Here is an 18,841-nt window from a genome sequence, read left to right on the forward strand (position 1 = left end):
ATGACATTGCTGATGGAACTGCTGTGATAAGGAAGGAAAAAAAAAGTCTAATGGCCTCCCCAAGCCTTCTCTTCAGTTCTAAATGGCGAACAATCTAAATACAATAGAAGAAAAACACATTCTGTACTTTTTATTTTTTTTTCAGATGGAGTTTCACTCTTGTTGCCCAGGCTGTAGTACAATGGCGCAATCTCGGCTCACTGCAACCTCTTCTTCCTGGGTTCAAGTGATTCTCCTGCCTCAGCCTCCCGAGTAGCTGGGATTACAGGCATGCATCACCATGCCTAGCTAATTTTGTATTTTTAGAGACGGGGTTTCTCCATGTTGATCAGACTGATCTTGAACTCCTGACCTCAGGTGATCCACCCACCTCAGCCTCCCAAAGTGCTGGGATTACAGGCATGAGCCACCACACCTAGCCATGTTCTGTACTTTTTGAGTCTTCAGTCATAGTCTTTTACTATCTTCTTGACAGTTATTTGTTTATTTAATTATTGAGGCAGGGTCTCATTCTGTTGCTGGGGTGCAGTGGTGTGATCATGGCTCACTGTAGCCTCTGCCAGTCTCAGGTGATCCTCCTGCCTCAGCTTCCCAAGTAGCAGGGACTGCAGGTGTGCACCACCATGCCCAGCTATTTTTTGTAGGGATGGGGTCCTCCTATGTTGCTTGGACTGGTCTCGAACTCCTGGGCTCAAGCGATCTTCCTACCTTGACTTCCCAAAGTGCTGGGATTACAGGCATGAGCCACTGTGCTTGGCCTGTTCCTATTTGAAATGAAAAAGAAACAAGAAAGCTTTTACTGCTTCTGGAGAATTCTTCCATCGTAAATGACTAACAGTGTTAATGACATTTCATGAACTAGGATGAAAATCTTTATGGAGTATCAAATTTAGTCATGAGAGGGAAACCTGTGGTGTTACAGCCCCAGCCACTGTTAATAAAGTGTATTAATGAGCTAATAGTGTGCTGCAGATGACTTGCCTGTGGAAGCAAGGTTCTCGTAGAAAAGTCACAATTGTTGAAGAGATGTGAGATGGGACCACCTAAATCTGTGAGGTCACAGCAGGCATAGTCAGGAGGGAAGGAAATAGGTAGCCCCTGTGGTCTGAATGTTTATATGTCTCCACAGTCATATGTTGTAAATCTTACCCCGATGCAAATGTGTTACGTGGTGGGGCGGTTAGCTAATTAGCTGGTGAGGATTCTGCCTTCATGAATGGAATTAGTGCCTGTCTTAGACTGTTCTGTTGTTGCTATAAAGGAATACCTGATACGGGGTAATTTATACAGGAAAGAGGTTTAATTGGCTTATTGTTCTGCAGGCTGTACAGGAAGCATGGTACAGACTTCTGCTTGGCTTCTGGAGAGGCCTCAGGGAGCTTTGACTCATGGTGGAAGGTGAAGTGGGAGCAAAGGAGAGAGGCGGAAGGTGCCACACACTTGTAAACAACCAGATCTTGCTGGAACTCACTCACTATTATGAGGACAGCACCAAGCTGTGAGGGATGCACCCCCATGATCCAAACACCTCCCACCAGGCCCCCCTCCAACACTGGGAATTGCATTTCATCATGCAATTTGGAGAGGACATCCAATCATATCAGTGCCCTTATTATAAAAGAGGTCCGAGGGAGCTTCTTTGTCCCTCCAACCATATCAGTGCCCTTATTATAAAAGAGGTCCGAGGGAGCGTCGTTGCCCCTTCCACCATGTGAGGACAGAGCTAGGAGGTGCCATCCACGAGGAAGGCACTCAGTACACACCGAATCTGCCAGTGCCTGCATCTTGGACTTGTAAGCAATGAATTGATGTTGTTTATAAAAGTTACGCAGTCTAAAGTGTTTTGTTGCAGTAGCCTAAGCTGTACTAAGACAGAAGCATTTAGGCTAATGGAGGAAGTTGGACAAAGCATTGTTGGTGATGAGCTGTGTATGTTTCAAACAGTGAGAACAAAATTCTCTTAACTGAAATTCTTGTGTTTCACAGTGTGCATTATCTGCATGGTCTCAGGATGATGTCTCCATTGGGGCTTGTATTAGCAACAGCCTAATTGCAGGAGGTCCCTGCATCGTGACGATTGTCCTGCCCCAGGGTAATGATCGAGGGCTTCTCTATTTGTTATTACTAAAGGGCTTACCTGGGAGGGTCACATGTGTATTAAAGGTCATATGGTAGATCCAGTCATTTACTCTTTTTACTCTGGGCTGGAGTGCAGTGGTGTGATCTCGGCTCACTGCAATGTCCACCTCTCGAGTTCAAGCGATTCTTCTGCCTCAGCTTCCCGAGTAGCTGGGCGTAGAGGTGTCCGCCACCATGCCTGGCTAATTTTTGTATTTTTAGTAGAGACGAGGTTTCACCATGTTGGCCAGGGTGATCTGGAACTCCTGACCTCAGGTGATCCACTTGTCTCGGCCTCCCACAGTGCTGGCATTACAGGTGTGAGCCACCGTGCCCAGCTGTTTATTCTATTTTCATGTAGAAAGATGTGACATGAGGGAGAATAATAGTGAAGTTATGCACTGTCAGCTGTGTGATTTGAGGGTAAACCCTTGAGATGGGACAGTTCCTTGTCACTTGATGATTTATTTTCCCATCTCAGCTTTTAGTTGGAATTTACTGGCTGTGCCTGTCACCTGTGATTCAGCTGCTCCTTTATGTAGCATTGGCAGTTGTGGCTCAGAAAGGAAAATGCAGCAGAAGCTGCAGGTCACACTGTAATGGGAACAGGGAAGCACTTACTATGTCCAGTTTAAAAAAAAAACTTTATTATTTTAGCCCCAGGAAAATAAAACATTGTCTTATTTTAGCCCCAGGAACTATAATATGCACGCATTTTTCTGTCTGTATTTTTTACAGGTGGGTAAACTAAGGCTTAGAGAGGCAAATAACTTCCAAGAGGTGAGGGTGGATTTGAACCCACACGCATCTGGCCATAGACTCCACGGTCTTCTCTTCACATGGTGTCAGCTTCTCCAGGAGATTTGCTGCTGGAGCAGAGAGTTAGGATCTCTCTCAGTTGAGTTCTTAAGGGAGAGGGAAGGGCTTGGTGGCCCAGTTGGATAAATGGCCTTACCTCCCGTGAGGGTTTGGCAGTAGATTGCTCTGTGTGGTTTAGAACTGCAGTGTGGGCTCAGTTGACTGTAGATGAGGCAGGTGACTGTGGCTGTGGTACTGAAGTCTAGGAGAGGCGCTTGCACATCATATTATGTATTTTCTCAGTTGCTTATTTGGTCACAAAGAGTTGGTAATAAGGCCAAGTTTACTAAATTGACGGCTGAACACAACTGGGAGCCTCTCAGAGAGAACCGTTTCACAGCTATTGATTTTACTCCACATCTGGCCTCCCCAGCCCATGGCGTGCATTACACGAATCCTGGACATATACTGGGAAAACAGTTCACTACAAACAACCTACTGACTTTTTATCGTATATGATCATTAATTTTGTTTAAAAGAAACAGGGTCTCATTCTGTCGCTCAGGCTGGAGTGCAGTGGTGCAGTAATGGCTGACTATAGCCTCGAACTCCTGGGCTCAAGCAGTCCTCATGCTACAGCCTCCTGACTAGCTGGGTCTACAGGCGTGTGGCACCATGCTTGGCTCATTTTTAAAATTTTCTGTGGAGATGGGGTCTCATTATGTTGCCCAGACTGGTCTCTAACTCCTGACCTCCAATGATTCTCCCACCTTGGCCTCCCAAGTGCTTCGGATGACAGGTGTGAACTACTGGGCCTGGCCACAATTATTTTAATATAAAAGTTACCCCTTAACACAGTTAGATATGGAAAGAAGGGAAACACAGATGTTAAGGGCCTCAGATCCAGGTGTGAGTAACTAGAGTTCACATGACAAACATGAGGAGTTCATGTGTTCTGGCCTTTTTTAGTTGAGAAAATCCATTGTCTTGGCTCTTCTGAGTCTGTTGCTTGGTTCTTGACACCTCATTGGAAATTAAAAATGGGAATTTGATTGTCCGTGATGGGGGCTGCCCCACCTGTGTTTGTGGAGTTGGAGCTAAGGCCTGTTGTGGATGATGTCTGGAGGATGAACTAGCCTGCTTATCTCTGGGCTGGTTGACTGTGAGACCAGGTGGAAGGACAAGGAGCCCGTCTGGTGGTGAGCGAGGCCACTTGTGGCCAGGGGACTGAAGGAAGTCCCTGTTCACCATATTTGTGGTGAAATCTGGTCTCCTTCTGGCAAAGATTCAACTTTTGACAGGTCTGGGGATTTCATCATCATCTTTTTTTTTAAAGCAAAATTATAAAAACAGCTTTTAAAGTGAATTGTTCAAGTATGTGTTTTTGTAAGAGTTGGTAGAAGGCTTTTGAAAGTAAAAGCTTTCTCAGATGGGCCAGGCCATTTGAGGTCTGCCTGAATGCTTACCAGATCTGGTGGGATAACACTGCCTTCAGGAGAAGGTGCCACGCTGTGTGCCTGCGGCCCTTTTGCAGTTGTCCCTTGTGAACAGGGGTTGGGGGATAATGGGGGGGCACTAGGCATTAGGAGGACCCCAGCACCCTGCCCAGCCTTTGCCGCAGTGGTCATCTGTGCGCTTTTAAACAGAACAGTTCTATTTATCAGAAGTTATTCCTGCTGTCTTACCCTTCATCAGTGAAACCCAGAATGACAAAGACTTTAAGACTGGTGTTGAATTGTATTCAGATCCTAAGCAATTTCTGTGACCTCCCAATTTATTTAAACTTTCATGTTTCTTTTTTTAGCTTCAAAAAAAATGAGTTAACATTTTTTCTTGAATGCTTTCTCTTTTTTTTTAATATTTTCATTTTGTTGATTTTCCTTATGGAAAGAATTGTTTACAAGTCACGCGGTAATTACAGTGTTTGGTGTAATATAATGCAGGATGTTTCATCTAGTGTAGGAAGACATTTGCTGCTTTTAGCTTTTTTATTATTATCCGTATTGATTTAGGGTAATGGATTTGAGTTGTCTAATCACTGACTTTGAGCAGCCAGGAATAAACTTAAAATCATCTTCCTGAAGCCAAGTCTGGCATTTTTTGATCTGCACATGTGTACATTAAAAATTGAGATGTTGGAGCTCTGCTTTTCCCACAGTATGCGTATGTCAGACAGGCTCATTGTTAGCAACAGGGACAGTGCAGAAAACACAGATAAGAGAAAAACGTACTGTTAGAGTTTCAGTGTGTATCATTCCACCTTTTTTCTTTGGATGTGTAAATAAGTAACCATGTCCCCCAGCCAAAAGGGGACCAGTTCCTGTAATTTTACATTGATGTTTACCTAGGGAGTTTGCAGCTTTAAAAAATTTTTGGAAAATTTTGATGGACCTATGAATCTTTCCATGTGTCTCATTATTTCCCTAGTAGAAACTGACCGGAAAGGGGTTTTTTGCCTTTTACTTATTTTCATTTTCTGATCACTTTTACATCTTTTTAGTGCTTCTACTCTTAGGTAATACAGTTTTCTTTATGTCATTGTTTTCTACTTTTTGCTGCTTTTAATGTGAGGTTTATTAGTGATTTTTATTACCTTCATCTCTAGCTGTGTTAATGCTTTTTGGAGATTTAAAAAAAAAGATTATCTGGATTGTCTGTAATTTCTTTTGAGAGTTGAGAGAAGTATTTTTCTGAAATGTTTCCCCTCTCCTTCGGGAATTTGGAAATATTTTCCTTTTTTTTTTTTTTTAACCACTGCCTTTCCTTCACTCCTCGGCGTGGATTCCTTTGGCTTAGAAGGGGACCTGCCATGCTCCAGGCATGCGGTGAGCGTGGAGGGGCGGGAGCACTGCCTCCTGGGGTGGGTGGCTCTGTCCTCTTCTCTCTCTCCAGCCTGCCCTGCCTTCTGCCTGTGGGCTGTGCCATCGCCTACTCTTTCCCCGTGGGATGAGATACTCCAGGGGGGCTGTGCCACTCTCAGTGGTGCCGTTGCTTGCTCCCCAGGTGAGGGGTGAGGGCCCAGTTGCCTGGGGCCCACGGCGCAAAGCTGGCCTCTCTTCTAGGAAGCCTTCCTGGTTAGGGAAGTGGAGATGCCCTCGTGGACCAGGCCTGCTGTGTGCCTCTGGGTCTGCAGTTGGGTCCCCACAGGAACGGTACCTGCCACCTCAGCCCCACGTGCCAAGAAAAGGACCTCAGTTTCCCAGCCGCCTGCCCCCTTGCGGGGCTAGGGTCCTGATGTGTTCTCAGTTCTCCCCTGAGCCTGGGGCAGAGGTCAGTGCCTGGCAGGTAGTCTATGTTACCTGTGGGTTCGGGTTACGGTAGTTCCTACTTTTATTGCAGATGGACTTTTCTTCTCACGCTCCTTCCTTTATTAACATCAGTGTGGGCCAGAGCAGCCTAACATAAATGCGCCTTTCATTTGATGGCTTTTACTGGAAGCCTCTTCATAGCTATTTTTAAACCTGAGGTCCACTAACGTGACTCCAAATTACAGCCAGGATACTCATACTTGTCAGTTTACATTGTGTGCTGTTCTTAGAAGCCTAGGATCAAAAAAGACCCAGAAGTGAAATCAAGTTTCTTTTGTATAGTATGTGGCTTATGTGTATAATTGACTGAGTCTGCTGGGTACGGAGTGGTGGACGGCAACTTCTGGTGGCAATCATTCAATTGAAGCCATTGATGACCCACACTGCATCTGCAGACTGACAGCTCCTGTCTCACAGTTGGGGGGTGTCCTGCATCCTGTCGTAGTTCTGCGCCATCCTTGGGGGCCAGTTGGGAGTAGAGGGCTTCTGGGCCACACTGCGGGGTCTCCTGTTGCTGCCTCCCCTGCATCCTCTGTCTCTATGCAGCAATCACATGGCATCTTCGGGTCCACACCCACCCTCGCCTCACCTGCTGCTTCTCAGCTGCTGTCAGTGGAGCCCAGCTGTTGGAGCTTTTGTAGCCTGTGCCTTTATCACGTACCAGAATATCCTGAGAGCAGGACTGAGGCTCCCTGTGAGAGGTGCGGTTTGGGCGGACCGGGAATTTGGGGCAGCTGTGTTTGTGCCTAGAGGCTTTTTTTTTTTTTGCTTGGTGCTTCTGGAGGATTGAGATTTCTCAAATCTGAGCACGGAATCAAAGTTGAGTTGTACTTGAATCATTGAGAGAGCTACAGTTAAGTAAATGTATGCAGACTTCCTGTTGGGTCCAGCTGGGGAGCACATTTGTTGCATTATTCATTTGGTTTGCCCTTCAAGTGTTTAGTTCTCTTTTTTTTTTTTGCTGGGGGTGGGAACAACTCTGTAGGGCACTTGGATAGAGAGGATTTTCCTGAAGCTGTAAACTTTGGAGGATGGCCTCAGGGGTCTCCTCCTCCCAGCTGGAGCAGAGCCGAGGCCTCTCTCCCCTCCCCCGGCCTTTGCAGGCACCTCTAGGCCCTGGGGGCTCCCACACCTGGCTGGCTGCTGTTTTCTGCTACAAGGAGGGGTGGGTCTGAGACTTTGTACTCTGTCCCATTGTCTCCACAAATACACCTGTTCCTGTCAGGCGTGTGAACGTTCTGGTGTTGAGTTTGGAAATGATGGGATCTGGATTTCAGCCGACTTCTTGCAGACATACATGGTGAGCGTTGGTACTTGGACATATAGATAGAAAAAGTAGGGTAAAAGACAAACGCATAGAAAGTGGAGTCCACCGTCAGCCTTTTTAGGGCTGTAGTCTGCTTTGCTTCCCATCACTTTCACTCCAGGAACAAGGAACTAATAGAGAAAGGAACCTAGGAGCCCGAAACTGAGCATTTATTAGGCGCAGCCCTGTGATGTTAACGCGTCTGTTTCTTAATCTGAAGTGCGTGAACTGCCTTGTAGGCCGTTTCTTGGGTCTAGGAAGCCATTTTATATGCTGGTTTCCTGAAAAACACAAAGGGCTGCCTGAGTATTTGGGGTTACTGTGTTATCACTTGAGTTGACTCCTGAGTTTGTGAGGCTGGCCCTGTTCTGGTTACCCCCATCAGTAAAAGGCAGCGCTGGGAGGAAGTTGGAACCAACCAACCAACTGGAGTGTGTGTGTATGTGAATGTAGGATGCATGTATTGTTTTTCCCTTAACAGACAAGAGAGTTGGCTGAAACAGTCCCTACTCAGCAATATTTATTTAGGTTTGCACACCTTCCAAAATGTTGCTTATTTAAGTCCCATTTACAATACTTAAAAATGGCTGGCATACCAGGCAGTGCTGGGGTCGGTGGAGTGTGGTGCCAAGAAAATATTAAATCATGAGAGCTGATTACCATGCCCAGAAAATAATGCAGTCTTGTGAATGACCTTTGTCTTCAAGCCAGGATAAGAAATGAGTTATAAACGGCCCGTGGTTAAAGTCCCAGTGGGTCCTTGGAGAACAGCAAGTGGAGATGGAACGAGCAGCCCTTGACTCACTTGTGTTCTGCGTCCTTTGATCTGTGCCAAGGAAGACATCATACTTAGCAAGGATTGCTTTGAAACGCACAATTTTATTTTCTCAGCTAAATATCGTAGCAGCAGTAGTGGAGTAGTGAGTGGAAATGCATTGCTCACTCTATTCCACACTACTCCGAATTTATGTGCTATACCTGCTTCCCCCCAGGGTTCAGTAATACCAGTGCCTGCTGTTTAGATGTGCAGATAAAATACACTTCCTCATGGTGAAGGGTAAAGAGTCATGGTTGAGGGCACAGGCTGTTGAGACAGACTGGTTCAAATCTTTCCTGCAAATCATCAAAGCTTTGTGTTGTGGTTTCTTTATCTTTGAAGAGATGGGGATTACACGATTTAATTCTGTAGAGACAGCATCTGGTATATTTTTTACATTGGCGGCTTCTAGGTCAAAAATAAGTATCTCTTGAAAGAATTTAAAAATTTAGTATAAATTAGGTTATAATTTTCCTGAACCCTCCCGCTTTCTGGATCTGATGTTGACATCATGGTCTCTATTCTCTGCTCACGACAACCCCAAAGTTTTCATAATACTGCTGTTATGAAGACATAAGGAAAACACTTTTTCCATTGAACATCTGAACAGAGACAAACTGCCCTTCTTAAATAGTTGGTCGGGATGCAGCTGAAAGTGTTGGGTCCTGATTTTGATCAGCCTGAAGCTGTTCCCGGACCAAACCGAGGGTCAGGCTGCTATTGGCCCAATAACGAGATGCAGATGAACTAGGGAGGAAGAGCGTTTTTATTTCTGCAACTGGTTACAGGGAGAAGGCCTGGAAATTCTTGCCAGACCAACTCAAAATTACCAAGCTTCCCAGAGCATATATACCTTCTAAGCTACATGTCTGTGTGTAAGTGTGCATCTAAAGACATTAGTGATCAACTTCTTTTAATCTATAACTAAGACTGAGTCATGAAGACCTTCCTCTGGAGCCTCAGTAAAGTTACTTAATCTAAATGGGTCCAGGTGCTGGGGTAGAGTACCCTTATCTTGTCTCCTCCTAAATCACAGAAGGTTTGGGGAGTTCCTTCAGACCCCCAGTAAACTTGTTTGTGGAGGCCCGGGGAGTTTCTTCAGACCCCCAATAAAACTTGCTTAATCCTGTTAAGGATTTCATGGGTGCTGTTAAGATTTCCTTCGTTATTTTGTCATCCTGAAAGGCCCAGGCAAAACTCTTGGTGGGCTTTTGTTACAGTCCAGCCTTTGTATAAGGGCACTGGCTATTTTTTTTTCCCTGCTCTTAATATTTAGCGTAACTACTCAGTACTGAAACAGTTGTTATAGAGGGCTGCATTAGTGATACCTGGCCTGCCACAAAACTTCATGGACACGTTATCAGCTTTGTGGTCTGCACCGGTCATTGGTTTTGGGGATCAGTTAGGTGGAGGAGTAGACAGGAATATGAAGTTTAGATAAATCATGAAGCTATACAAGACTTAGCTGGTTTTTTTGGTTTTGTTTTCAGAAGTTCTTCATCCACTGGGCATTTCAGCTCTCACTTTGTGCCAGGTATTTTACTAGATGCTGGGGCAAGATGGACTGAAGGAAGTCTTTGCCCTTAAGTATCTCATAGTAATTGAGAGAGACAGTTGTCTAAAGATCTGTAATGTGTAAGTTTTCTTTTAAACAGCTTTATTGATACTTTACATATCATAAAATTTCAGGTGTACAATTCAATGATTTTTTTAGTAATTTTACTGAATGGTGCAGCTAGCATCATCAATCAGTGCAGAACATTTTCATCCCCACTAAGATTCCTTATGGTCATTCACAGCTGATCTCTGTTCCCACCCTAGCCTTGGGCAGTTCCTCATCTACTTTGTAGCTCTATAATTTGCCTTTTCTGGACATTTCCTATAAATCAATCACACAGTATGTGTTCATTTGTGACTGGCTGCTTTGGCTTAGCATGACGCTCTTGGGGTTCGCAGCGCAGCTTGTGTCTGTCATTCATTCGTTTTGCAGCAGAATCGTCTTGTGTTGTTTGGATGGGCCATGTGTGTGCTGTTTACTTGCCAGTGGGTGGACGTTGAGGCCGGTTGCACGGGTGGCTGCTGTGAACGTCTGTGTGTGCATCTCTGCATGGATGTACGTGTCCTGTTCTCTTGGGAACGGAATTGCTGGGTTATAGGGTAGGTTTTTTGTTTCCCCTTGGAGACTCTCTGGTTTCCACATATGGTAGTTTCATGCTTAACTTTTTGAGAAATTGCCAAATGGCTTTCTGAAGTGGCTGCATCATTTTGCTCCCTCCAGCCATTTATGATGTTCCTGTTTCTCTGTATATGTAATTTTAATACAGTAAACAGTAAAAAGTTGCTATTAACGACCTAATAAGTTCTGAGCTAACATAAAAGAGAAATAATGATGCAGCTCTCATGACTGCTGTATGATTTACACCTGGTAACATAAGTCTCCCTTTTACAAACGGAGCTTTGTAGAGATGATTTCTTTTTTTTTTTTCCAGCTTCCTTTCAGGTCAACAGTTCCCTGTCGACTCTCTCTTTTTTTTTCTTTAAAGAAAGAAAGAAAAAAAGGAGGAAGAAAAAGGAAGAGAGAGAGAGAGAGAATGGAAGTATTGCTTTCTTGCCCAGGCTAGAATGCAGTTTAGAAATGGGTATTGAAAACCTCTTTTATACCAATAATTATACTTAATGATGTAGACGGGAAGAAAATAACAAACAAGTAGCCAACCAATATTTCATTTAAACCTATGAAATGCTATGTGATTACTGAGGAGTGATTTACTTCCAATTATGTAGTCACTTTTGGAATAGGTGTGAGGTGGTAATGTATGTTTTGTGTATTTGAAGTGGAGAGTTCTATAAATGTTTATTAAGTTTACTTGTTCTGGGTCTGAGTTCAAGTCCTGGATGTCCTTGTTAATTTTCTGTCTCGTTGATCTATAGAATCGTTAACTCTTCCTGTTACATTGATCCTTTTGCCATTATGTAATGTCCTTCTTTGCCTCTTTTGATCTTTGTTGCTTTAAAGTCTACTTTATCAGAGGCGAGAATTGCATCTCCTGCTTTTTGTTTATTTGTTTATTTTTACTCTCTGTTTGGTTGGTAAATCTTCCTCCTTCTCTTTGTTTTGAGTCTTTGTGTATCGTTGCATGTGAGATGGGTCTGGCTGCAGCATACCGATGGGTTTTGGCTTTTTATCCAATTAGAATATATATAAGTTTAATACTGGCATTTGATGCTAGCTGGCTGTTTTGCCCATTAGTTAGTGTAAATTTTTCATTGTGTTAATGCTCTTTGCTTTTTGATATATTTTTGGAAAGGCTGATATTGGTTGTTCCTTTATATGTATAGCGCTTCTTTCAGAAGCTCTTGTAAAGCAGGCCTGGTGGTGGTGAAGTCTCTAAGTATTTGTTTGTTCTCAAAAGATTTAATTTTTCCTTTGCTTATAAAGCTTAGTTTGGCTGGATATGAAATTCTGGGTTGAAAGTTCTTTTCTTTAAGGATGTTAAATATTGGTCCCCACTCTTTTCTGGCTTGTAGGGTTTCTGCTGAGAGATCTGCTGTAAGTCTGATAGGTTTCCCTTTATGGGTAACCTGACCTTTCTCTCTGGCTGCCCTTAGTATTTTCTCCTTCATTTCAACGCTAATAAATCTGGCGATTATGTGTCTTGGGGTTGGTCTTCTTGATGAGTATCTTTGTGGTGTTCTCTGTCTTACCTGGAGTTGAATATTACCCTGCCTTGCTAGGTTGGGAGAGTTTTCCTGAATGATATCCTGAAGAGTATTTTCCAACTTGGATTCATTCTCTTCGTCACATTCAGGTACACCTATCAAACGTAAATTAGGTCTTTTCACATAGTCCCATATTTCCTGGAGACTTTGCTCATTCCTTTTTATCCTTTTTTCTGCAATCTTGTCTTCTCGTTTCATTTCACTGAGCTGGTCATGCACGTTCCTGTGTATGTACCAGGATAGAGGAAGGAGAAAGAAGGTGCAAGAGACTGGGCAGAGAATGAATTAGGTGAGCTCACAGACTCCCTTTGCAGCGGAAGATCAGTTGAAGGTGCAGTAAGGGATTAAAAATAGGCACCAGGCCGGGTGCGGTGGCTCACGCCTGTAATCCCAGCACTTCGGGAGGCCAAGGCGGGCAGATCATCTGAGGTCAGGAGTTCGAGACCGGCCTGGCCAACATGGTGAAAGCCTGTCTCTACAGAAATTAGCTGCGTGTGGAGGCAGGCGCCTGTAACCCCAGCTACGTGGGAAGCTGAGGCAGGAGAATTGCTTGAACCTGGAAGAGAGAGGTTTCAGTGACCCAAGATCATGCCACTGCACTCCAGCCTGGTTGACAGAGCGAGACTCCCATCTCAAAAAAAAAAAAAGAAAGCAAAAAAAGGCACCAAAGCAAATGATTGACCTGGCCGATGGAGAACACACTTTCCTTCACTAGAACCTGAAGCTCAATCTGGTCCTTGGGAAGGAGGTACTGCAAGTGATAAGGATTTGCTGATGTCCCTGTGGATTAGTGACATTGATAGGCACCAGAAAACAGGTGTCTGTTGTGACAGGAAACCAGGATGGAAGCTACAGGTGATGTCTGCAGGGCAGGCCCGGCCCACTCTGACCTCCAGCTGCAGCTCCAGTGGAGCAGCTGGGGCATCATGGCAGTGGTTGGGCGGTGCAGCCGAGCCCTGAGCGCCTCAGCGGGTTCATCCTGCAGCCCTGCGATGAAGATACATCTGTTACCCCCACCTGCAGAAGAGGCAGCTAAGGCACAGGACATTTAAGTGACTTTGTCAGGGCCCCCGCATCACAACTGGGGATTCGATTCAGGCAGTCTGGCTCCAGGAGCTGTGCCCACAGCCCCTTTGCTACACTGATAGGCAGCAGAAATGAACCCAGGTGAAGACTTGAAAGAGTACCACTGCTCTTGCTTCTGTCCCACATTCTCTACCTAGGAGTGCGCATTCCGCCTGCCTGCTACTTCCTGGGCTGTTGGGGTGTACCTGAGTGGAGCTGAAGCCCCTGTCCTGCTGTGGGCAGTGAGGCCGGCGCCCTGGCCTGTTCACGGCACGGTCCTTAGTCTGGAAGGTCTGTCTGCCCCTCATGCCACAGCTGGCGGCTGGGGCCTTAGCTCCTCAGCTGGGCTTGCCTGGCTTGTTGATCAACCGATGGGGTTGAGGTCCGCCATGTGCCGGGTGCTATGCTGTTGTGAATGAGCCTGCCCCAGGCCACTGTTCAAAGCAAACAGTGCAGCAGCTGCCGGGTAACGCTGTCCAGTGGGAAGGCCCCACTCCAGATGGGTTGTGTGCATTTGTGAGGGGCCCCACGAAGACAGGTATGCTCAGCCATCCCAGCAGCCTCACCCAGGAGGACTGCCTGGTGGGAGCCCTCCAAGGGCCACCATCCAGAGAGGTGGCATTGCCTATAAAAATACTCCCCACAGGTAGCCTGCTCCTTCGGAGGTGGGTCTGGAGGGGGTCATGGTGTAGGCTGAAGAATGTTGGCTTGAGGGTTCCAGGAGCTGAATGCCAACACCCTGGCAGTGTCCCTGGGTGAAGGAGTGACTTGCCAAGCCTCCACTTCCCATCTTTGGAGGTGGCTGCTTCAGGGAGTTGGGGGGAGGTAAGGAGATGAGCCGAGTGGGGCGGGCTCTGGGCAGTGTCAGGGCCACACAGGGGCCTGCTTCTCCCTCCCTTTCACTGGGTGGCTGGAGGACAGGTGGAGGAGTGTGGCGGCCAAGGTAGGGTGTGTGTTCCTGGTTGTGTTGAGTGATACTTGGGAGATCATTTTGAGAGGTCGGGGCAGCTCCTGGGGCTCCAGGGCACTGGGCTTCTCCAGGGAACTTGCAGGAAGCTGACTTTTGTCAGCTCATGAGCTTTTAAAAATGGAGAGAAGGCCAGGTGTGGTGGCTCATGCCTGTAATCCCAGCACTTTGGGAGACCAGGCTGAGAGGATCACTTGAGCCCTGGAGTTAGAGACCAGCCTGGGCAACATAGATCCTGTCTCTACAAAAAAATAAAATAATAATCAGCCAGACAAGGTACAGACTGCACACACCTGTAGTCTCAGCTACTTGGAAGGCTGAGGTGAGAGGATCACTTGAACCCAGTTTGAGGCTGCAGTGAGCCATGACTGTGCCACTGCTCTCCAGTCTGGGCGACAGGGAGAGATCCCTTCTCTTGGAAGGAAAAAGAAAAAATACAAGAAGAATATGCACCAGAGACAGTTTAGCCCCCAGAGCCTAAGGCATTTGCTCTCTGGCCCCTACTGAAGTGTGCTTGCCCCTGATCCCGTCACCCACCCATGGAATTCTTTAATTCCCCTGAGGGCTGCATAAAACAGCTGACTTGGCAGCCAACTGTCCCCCCTGCTTGGCCTGGAGCTTGCAGGGTTTCTGTGAGATGTAGGACTTGGCTTGCACAGAATGCATCTTGATTATTCACGTTCCCTCTTGCCCTTGCTGCCCCACCTAGGGAGAAAAGAACATATGGTGACACTTTTTTCCCCTGGTGGGCAGAATACGTGTGTTCCTATTTGTGACAGATCAACCTTGTCTTACATACGACCTTAGCACCACCATTCCAGTCATTCTCCCTTGGAGGCCTCTAAAAGCTGAAAGATTATCAGGTAAAGGAAATGCAATAGTGATTGAAATCTGCATACACCAAAACGATTTGGTTTGGCTTCTAGAAGAGTCATTGAAGCTGATACTCACTGCTTCCATCAGATCTTATAAAATACACACAGGAAGGTGAGTTCACCTGTAGGGAGTGGGAAGTGGCCTCACATTTTGCTCTTTGCACTGATTCCGGCATTCCACTGTGACAGCAGGGTGAGCCTTGCCAGTTAGGTGCCTCTGGAGTCTGGGACCCTGTGAAGCTTGCAGCTCATGACCGCTTTACAGTCCGGAGAATGACCCATGACCCTTAAACCCCGCTTCCGAGTGTGGGGGATCTTGTGCAAGATCTGTGCCCAATTGTCTAAGCTGTGATGAGGACGGTGTTCCCTTTCTCATGGGGTGGTTGTGAGGTCTAGAATCAGTATTTATTATGAAGGCTGCCTGGCACGGGGCCTTCACGTGGGACGAGCATCAGCAGTGGGAGCTGCTTCTGTTTGTTACTACAGATTTGTAACTGGCTATGTTTTCCGTGGCTTTTGTTTGCATTTTGATTTTAATAAAGGAGGTGCTGGATTCACTTTCCAAGGAACTATATACTTTGTTTGGAATGCAGTGCATATTTTGTGTCAAGCACTTGCCCAGTGAAACTGTCCTGGTTGTGCAGCCAGAGCCTGCTTGTTGGGACTGCCCAGTGAGTTTTCCTTGCCTGCTGCCCAAACAGAGCTGATTTTTAAGACAGGGAAATTGCAGTAGAGAAAGTTTAGTTCACACAGTGCCGGCTGTACAGGAGACCAGAGTTTTATTGTTATTCAAATCAGCCTCCCTGAAAAATTGGAGATTGGGATTTTCAAGGATAATTTGGTAGGTAGGGGTTCAGGAAGTGGGGAATGCTGATTGGTTGGGTTGGAGGTGAAATCATAGATTGAAGTGGTTTTTTTTTTTGTTTTGTTTTGTTTTCCGTTCCTGGGTGGAATCCCAGACCTCATGGTTGAGCCAGATTACTGGTCTGGGTGGCACTAGCTGGCACATGAGCATGCTGGGTCTGCAAAATATCCCAGGCACTGATCTTAGTTCTTACAATAGTGATGTTATCACCAGGGGCAGTTTGGGGAAGATCAGAATCATGTAGCCTCTGGCCTGTAACACCCTACCTGGCCGCCACACTCTACCTGTCCTCCAGCCACCCAGTGAAAGGGAGGGAGAAGCAGGCCCCTGTGTGGCCCTGACACTGCCCAGAGCCCACCCACCTGGCTCATCTCCTTACCTCCCCTCAACTCTTTGAAGCAGCCGCCTCAACTCTTGGAAGCAGCCGCCTCCAAAGATGGGAAGGGGAGGCTTGGCAAGTCACTCATTAACCCAGCGTGACTCCTAAACCATAATTTCTAATCTTGTAGCTAATTTGTTAGTCTTACAAAGGTAGTATAGTCCCCAGGCAAGAAGAGGGTTTGTTTTGGGAAAGGGCCATTACCATTTTTGTTTCAAAGTTAAACTGTAAGTTCCTCCCAAAGTTAGTTCAGCCCATGCCCAGGAATGAACAAGGACAGCTTGAAGGTTAGAAGCAAGATGGGGAGTCAGTTAGATCAGATCTCTTTCACTGTCATAATTTTCTGACTGTTAGAATTTTCGCAAAGGCGGTTTCGTTGTCATCTCAGAGAAACCCCAGGCCTCATCCTTCAGCCCAGGAGCCTGCTGTTGAAGAACAGTACACCACGCAACTGCCGGGAGACCCTAAAACAGGGCTGAGGTTCCCTGGTGGGGACGCGGGGAGCCTGCAGCTTTGTGACCACGGGCCAGCGGAAGCCCCCCATCCTCGCCTCTTTGGCTGCCTCTGCTATGAAGCCTCAAGTGGTCGGAGGAGGATGTGGGTGAGATGACCAAGCAGGGTGCCCGCCAGCATAAGGTAGTGGGTAGGCGTCACAGACTAGGAGAGCTTCAGAGCCTTTGTTTAACTTGTGCTGAAAAGGAGCATGACTCCAGGAGAGTTGGGCAGAGAGCCTGGCCCTGGCACACACCAGGGCTATGTCCAGATCGGACCCCACAGTGTCTGAGCATTGTTCTCTTTAGGGTCACCTTCCCCTGCACTCTGACCTCACGGAGCTTCAGATAGTGGTTTCCTAAGGTAACAGAGCATGTGGTGGTGCGGTGCATGCCTGTGTGTGTGTGCGCGCGTGTGTATTGGATGCTGAGGCCACAAGCAATAAATTGACCTAGGTGGTACGGTAGATTTTTCTCATTTTTAATACTTTTTAAAAATCGAATTTATGTTTTTCTCTTTTATTTTTAGGGATGGGGGGTTCTCATTTTGTCACCCAGGCTAGAATGCAGTGGCTCAATCATAGCTCACTGCAGCCTCAAACTCCTGGGCTCAAGTGATCCTCCTGCCTCACTCAGCCTCCCGAGGAGCTGGGATTACAGGCTTGAGCCACCATGCTCTGCTATATTTTTTCACTCAGCTAGAGCATTTTCTATCTTAAGTATTCTTTTACAAAGAGTAGATGCTAGTACCAGGGTTCTTCTAAATAGTAAGGAATAGGGTTTTAGGAAAACTTTCTGAGACAGTCTCACTCTGTCGCCCAGGCTGGAGTGCAGTGGCACAATTTCAGCTCACTGCAACCTCCACCTTCCAGGTTCAAGTGATTCTTGTGCCTCAGCCTCCTGAGTAGCTGGGAGCCTGGCTGATTTTTGTATTTTTTGTAGAGATGGGTTTCCCCATGTTGGCCAGGTTGGTCTTGAACTTTTGGCCTCAAGTGATCCCCCTGCCTCAGCCTGCCAAAGTGCTGGGATTATGGGTCTGAGCCACTGTACCTCGTGGAAAAACTAATTGTTTGATTATGTAGACCTAGACTTTGAAATTCATAGAATTTAACTTCTCTTTGAGCCAGTTTTCTTTTTTGTCAAATACTGTCAGATATTTATTCGGATTTTCTTCTAGATTATGTGATTGTTGTAGGGATAAAATAAAGTGTATACTATGGGAGATATGAGTTCACTAAACCAGATTGTAGGGGCATTTGTTATGCATTAAGACAGCTCAGCTAGATAAACTGAGTGGCGTCACTTAGAAGAGTAAAATCTCTGTTTGGAAACAGACCAGGAGGAACTTACATTGTAGTAATTAGTAGATTTACTGTAATGTGTAGAAGAGCATGTTACTGTATAAAAAGGATTTTACATCAGTTAACTAGAAATAAGACTTTTTTTTCCAAAGAACATTTGAGGACTAGAAAAATCTGTCAATTCTTTGAGCCTCTTGGAGCCATTTTAAAGATTTATTAGTTAAATACAGGTTTTTATTTTGGAGACCTTAGATTAACCAACTAGTTCACCATACACGAAGCACCCTCTGGGGTTCACTTCCAGAGAGGTGAGAATGGGTATGGGGTGGGTGCGCGGTGGGTGTGGAATGTGTCTGTGTGGGGTGGGCGTGTGGTGAGTATGGGATGTGGTGGATGTGGGATCGGCGTCCACTGTCAGTTACTAGTCATTGAAGTCATCTGGCAAGGTAGTGGGGAGGGGTTGCTCTCTCCTCTTGTGGAGAAGAGAGGTGGGAGAGGAAAAGATGGAAAAGGTGAGCTGCTGGGAGTGCCCCCTCCCCTGCATTCATATGATTTTTTTCCCAGATGTAGAAAATAGGTGAGCATAACCCGGGGTAAAAGGAATTTTCCAGGCATCACTGCTGGCATTGTGAGTTCTGCAGAGCTTGGGGCAGTCTCCTAGACTAGACCAGTGGTCCTCAACCTTGGCTGCATGTCAGAGTCTCTGGGGAACTTAGCTGATGGGGGGCTGTTGGGTCCCTTCCCCAAAGATTCTGATTTAATCGGTCCAGACTGAAGCTGGGACATCGAGTGGTTTAGGGAGGCACCTTACCCACACCCCAGGTTGAGAAT

General features: G+C 46.2%; 1 protein-coding gene across 3 annotated transcripts in view; it reads left to right on the plus strand.

Moving 5' to 3' along the window:
* The window catches only part of STK24 (serine/threonine kinase 24), a 130,593-nt gene that overhangs the window by 25,843 nt on the left and 85,909 nt on the right, over positions 1-18,841 (plus strand). The window lies entirely within an intron of this gene.

Source organism: Aotus nancymaae, unplaced genomic scaffold (genome assembly GCF_030222135.1).
Source record: "Aotus nancymaae isolate 86718 unplaced genomic scaffold, 86718_ANA_hifiasm-v0.15.2.pri h1tg000048l, whole genome shotgun sequence".
Classification (NCBI taxonomy): Eukaryota; Metazoa; Chordata; class Mammalia; order Primates; family Aotidae; genus Aotus; species Aotus nancymaae.